Source organism: Excalfactoria chinensis, chromosome 1 (genome assembly GCF_039878825.1).
Source record: "Excalfactoria chinensis isolate bCotChi1 chromosome 1, bCotChi1.hap2, whole genome shotgun sequence".
NCBI classification, from domain to species: Eukaryota; Metazoa; Chordata; class Aves; order Galliformes; family Phasianidae; genus Excalfactoria; species Excalfactoria chinensis.
Genome location: NC_092825.1, coordinates 178,418,006 through 178,423,699, shown reverse-complemented (window position 1 = coordinate 178,423,699; position 5,694 = coordinate 178,418,006). Strand labels below are relative to the sequence as shown.

At 42.1% G+C, this 5,694-nt stretch overlaps 1 pseudogene; it reads left to right on the top strand.

Moving 5' to 3' along the window:
- Positions 1–238: 238 nt before the first annotated feature.
- On the top strand, positions 239–3,196 carry LOC140256130 (actin nucleation-promoting factor WASL pseudogene; annotated as a pseudogene).
- The last annotated feature ends 2,498 nt before the right edge of the window (positions 3,197–5,694 follow it).

The window sequence follows — 5,694 nt, the reverse complement described above, 5'->3', positions numbered from 1 at the left end:
AGGCTCCAGAGGGACCTTATAGTGGCCTTCCAGGACCTGAAGGGGACCTACAGGAAAGCTGGGGAGGGACTTTTTATAAGGGGACATGGTGACAGGATGAGGGAAAATGGCTTTAAACTGGAAGAGGGGAGATTTAGACTCATCTAGATGAATAATTTGGAAAAATTCACTGTCTAATTGGGTTCAGGCTGCTTTGAGTGCTGATAGCCATACCTTTTTTCTCTACATGGAGATATAAATGTACATCTATAAAGTGAATCAGGTAACATACAAATGAAATAAAATGCACAACTTACTTTGATTACCTTGCACATTACCAAGCAGGATTTTTTATGGAAGAAGAAGACTTGATGTGAAGGAGTTAATGGAAGGAGTTAATGGCTCTAAGATATTAATACCATCTAGTCATTTTTCTGTCCCATTTTCCAGCCAATGGCCTCAGTACAGCAAGCACTTACCAATGCATTTTTACCACACATTCAGGTGGTCCCAGTCGTAGTTATGAGTCCTTCAAGCCAAGTTAATTAAAATAGTAAGATAAGGGAATTAATTCCCAAAGGCAGATTGATCCCCAGTTTGTACTGAAAGATGACACCAGCTGGGAGTGCGATCCCCACAGCCAGGTGCTGTGCCACCATTTATTGACTGCTCCAAATTCCACACCTGAATCTCAACACCAAAGGAAAAAAAAAAAAAAAAAAAAAAAAATCTTCTTCTCTGTAGCATTTGCCTCCACAGTGGAAACAAAGTGGAAAAAAAATGTTGAAGTTCTTAATTTCTCCATTTTCATGGCCATGGATTGACAGATCTTGTTATCCTGTTTGAGAAACATTTAAATGATTCAGTCAGGACTGTGATCCCTGGTAAATAGGGGCAAATGGTGGCTTGCTCTGGGCTACCACAAACCCAGGCAGACTCAAATGTGAACACATTTTCTCAATATTCATCTGCTCAGGCTGACTCCTCTCAGGATTGAAGACATTTCCTGTGGTAAATAAAGGGCTATTACACGGAGTGTGAGGTATTGACTGTCAGAGTAAATTAAAATTAAATGGGGCCCAATTAACACTTGTTGCTTTAGCCAGTTTCGTTTCTGAACAAATGCACAAAAGTTATGACAAACCTGTACATCCAACTTAAGCAGAAATCGATAGAGAGAAAATTCTATTTCTGACTGAAATCACTGCAATAGCTTTCTTTCAGAAAAGCCTAGCAGAGGATATATGAAATAGGTACTTAAAAACATCCATGCATAAAGCTTGCAAACTGTTTTACTTAGTTGTGTATTCTCTTCTTAGAGAGTTCTTAACCTCCTTTATTATTGCATTAAAATTGGAATAGTAGTGCCTACACAAAACACTTTCATCAAGCTGGCATCAATATATTACAGTGTCATCATGTATTGTTCAGCTGACTCTTGTACATCATTACTAACCAACACCAAAACCAAACAAAAATAACTTACTTAACTTACTCTTCATTTGACCAAGGTTACTTTTTTTTTTGGAATGAGCTCTTTTTCTCAGCCATCCAATGCTGCAATTCGGGCACATTTCTTTGATTCAGTGTTTTTCTGCCTGCATAACTGAAATACTTCAGCGTGGTCATAGCATCATAGAATCATAGGATGGCTTGGTTTGGAAGGAACCTCAAGGATCATCAAGCTCCAACTCCACCAACACAGGCAGGACTGCCAACCTCCATATCTAATACTAGACCAGGCTGCCCAGGGCCCCATCCAACCTGGCCTTGAACACCTCTAGGGATGGGGCATCCACAAACTCTCTGGGCAGCTGTTCCAGCACCTCACCACTCTCGTGGTAAAGAATTTCCCCCTGATATCCAACTTAAATCTTCCCTTCTTCAATTTAAAACCATTTCCTCTTGTCCTGCTATTATCTACCCTCTATAAGAGTTGACTCCTCTCCTGGATATAGGTTCCCTTCAGGTACTGAAAGGCTGCAATGAGGTCACCCTGCAGCCTTCTTTTCTCCAGGCTGAACAAGCCCAGCTCCCCAGCCTGTCTTCATAGGAGAGGTGCTCCAGCCCTCTGATCATCTTTGTGGCCCTCCTCTGGACCCTTTCCAACAGCTCCCTGTCTTTCTTGTACTGAGGGTTCCCAACCTGGACACCGCACTCCACATGGGACCTCACAAGGGCAGAGTAGAGAGGGACAGTCTCCTCTCTGTCCCTGCTGCTACCCCAATTCTGATGGGGACCAGAATACTATCTGCTTTCCAAGCTGCAACTCAGCAATGTTTCATATACCAAAGAAAAGAAGGAAGGAAAAACTAAAAAGAGAAGATTGACCATACTGGAACACGATCTAACTTCCAACACATTGGACATGTTGGTTGGGATCCACACACAGGTTTTGATGTGAACAACTTGGACCCAGTACTGAAAAACTCATTTGATCAGTGTGGAACTTCAGGGGCTTAACTGAAAGACAAGGAAACTTCCAAGACCGTGTATAATTTCATTGAACAAAACAGGAGATGTGGAAGCAGTTAAAAATGAATTGCACAGACAAGCTCGACCACCACCTCCACCATGCAGAGGAGGACTCCTTCTGCCTCCACCACCACCTCCCCACAGATTTGGCCCTCCTCCTTTCCCTGTTAGGGCCAAGGGGCACCACCTTCACCTCTCTGAAGAACCCAACAGCAACACCTCCACCCCCACCTTCATCTCATCCAGGTGCTGCAATGCCCACAACTCCTCCCAATAGGAAGTATTCTCTTCTTCCACCAGTGCATTCATTCTCTGCGCTATCCTCCATCACTGCCACCAGCAGACAGTGGGTCATCTATTCCCCCCACCACCACCTCCTCCACCTCCTTCTCTGCCACCTCTTGGTCCTCCACCACCACCAGGCCTTCCTTCAGAGGTCGATCACCAGCTTCCAGTTCCTGCAGAACACAAAGCAGCACTACTAGATCAAATAAGAGAAGCCCAGTTGTAGAAGGTAGAACAGAACAGTCGAACAGTGTCTTGCTCAGGAAGAGATGCATTGTTAGACCAGATGTGACAGAGGATTCAGCTCAAGTCTATACCTGATGGCCAGGAAAGTGCATCACCTACACCTGCACCCAACTCAGGAATTGTGGGTTCATTAATGAAAGATAGGCAGAAAAGGAGCAAAGCCATTCACTCTTCACAGAAGTGCACAGCTAGTTGTATCACCTTGCCCTAACTGTAGCAATACTGGCTGTTACAGAATGGCAGTAGTAGTTGAATACTTTAATTAGGGAACTTTCTATTTGAAGTTTAACAGGATGGTCAATGAAGTTAACAATATAGATTTACCTTATGTAAACTGGCAGGTGTCCAGTAACCATCCAACATCTCTCCTCTTCCTTCTGTTTTTCCACCAGACAAACTCACTGGAAGTTGAGCTTAGAGAGCAAGGCAGGCAGTAAAACAGCAATAAATATATTCTCAGGAAGCTGTGGCTGTAAGGGCTCCATTGCCTTCGAAGTCTGTTGTAAATTATGCATTGCTGTTTAGTACCCTTGACATTTTTAGTAAGTACAATAAAACACCTTTATAGAGTTGGAAAGAACTGTGTGTCAGCTCAAGGGAAAAAAAAAAAGAAGGGAAAAAAAAAAAAAAAAAAAAAAAAAAAGGAACAAATGAAAGACATAATTGTTTTATCTACAATAGATTTCTTTAGTAGATTAGTACTGAAATGCGCTGACTTTTTTCCCATCTGCTAGGCAGGATTAAAACCTGGAAGCTCCCATATTTCATTCAGCCAGCCATTAGATTAGAAAATAAGGTGCAGAAAGGAAAACCAAAGAAAACTGCAACTGCAAAATTCAGAGCTACGGTAAGGAGCTGCGTTTGCCACCATTTTTAAAGTAAACAGAGACATGAGGATGAGCAGTCAGCTGCTATATCTCTCCTGTGCCAAAATCCCAGAAGCAAAGCTAGGCTTTGAGCATGATAAAATATTACACAGAATCAGCAGTAAGAATCTAGCTCACAGACAGATCTTATACTTCTATGGACTCCAATCACAGAATCAGAGAATCATAGAATAGCTTAGGTTGGAAGGGACCTTGAAGATCATCGTGTTCCAACCCCCTTCCATGATCATGGTTGGCCCCAACAGCTCAAGCTGGCCAGGTCTCCATCCAGCCTGGCCTTGAGCACATCCAGGGATGAGGCATCTAAAAAACATAAGAAAGCTGTGCTATACCTTCCACAGGGATCACAGTCTAAAGGATCTCAAATCTTAAATCAAGGCTGCAGGGAAGACCTAGAAAGCAGATTTTAATTTTTTGCAGTCACAATGAGAACTTTGATTTTCACACTTACTCTTAAATACACTCATGCATCATTTCCAACTGCCTGATAACAAGAGCAAAGCAAGCATCCAGAAATTGAGATCATTCCTTTTTCCTTTTACTTAGAGTCAGTTTGCTTTTGCTGACATTAGAGTAAAACAAACTACTAGACTGTTACATGTTAATCAGTTCTTTGTGTCCTTTCTGAAGAAGCTGTATAGGTACCATAGCTTTGATATCTGCCAGAAATTCGTTCCTTTGGGTCTTGAAATAAACTTATAATGAAGTTCAAACCGTGAAATTGAACTAGCTCTTCTAATAAAAGTTGTATTTTGACAATGCTTTCCTCCCTTACTACATAGAAAAAGATTACCCTGACTTCTCATACAAACATCCCTCCAAGTAGTTCTTTCTACTCCTGATGACTACTTCTCCACCCCTGTTCTGGCTTGGAGAACACTGAGACATTGAAGTGTGTATGAAGTAAGGGTGTGGAGCTGAATCCCTCCATGTGGAAAAATCTTCATCCATTGGCATTCATCAACAATTACTGAATGTTTATGGAGACCAAACAGTGGATGTGAGCACAGTGGGTGCTGCATTTCAGCAGTGACAATGGTGACAGTGGGTCACCTCCACTGGTGACAATTTTTATGAGCATGGCATGCAAGCTCTTACTTTTTGCAGGTGAAAATGCACAGTTAATGGTGGTGACTGTTGAAAAATAGAGGTGTGTAGCTGAGAGTTTACTCTATCAAACAGTGTTATTTTGCTCTTTGTAGCTGTGTGGTTCCATGGAAATAAATAGGAGGTATTACTTTCGGAGTGATCTAAGTACATTGAGTGGCTAAGGACATTGTAAAAACATCATGCTGAACATCTCCAAGAGCACTGACTTGGCATCAGAAAGATTTCAGACATGACCTGCAGGCATCTGCAAATGCCTGCTATTTGCTCATATCACATCTGAGTGAATACGAGGTGCAATTGTGCAACAGACACAGTGTGCGTGTTTTTTGCACAGATGTACACTCAGTGCCTCAGCTCCAGTTCAGTACAACTACAGCAAGCTGCCACCAAGCTGACCCAAGAGCCTCAGAAATATATCATAGTAGTGCTTGTTGTATCCAGGTAATCACTCAGCTGGTGAACACATGCTTGTTGACACACTCCTGGCACTGGAGCAGCAGGGCAAAGGCCAGCAGGGTTGTGTGCCCCATCCTACACCCACCTCACCCCAATTTTCAGATATCTATGCAAAGAGAAGCCTCAAGCTAACAATAAATAAATAAACAAACAAACTAATAAATAAAACAATCATAATCCCCCTCTATTGCAGCAAGATTAGAGAAAAAATGACTCATCCAACAAAGTTATTTTCAGAATCAAATCAATGTCCAGT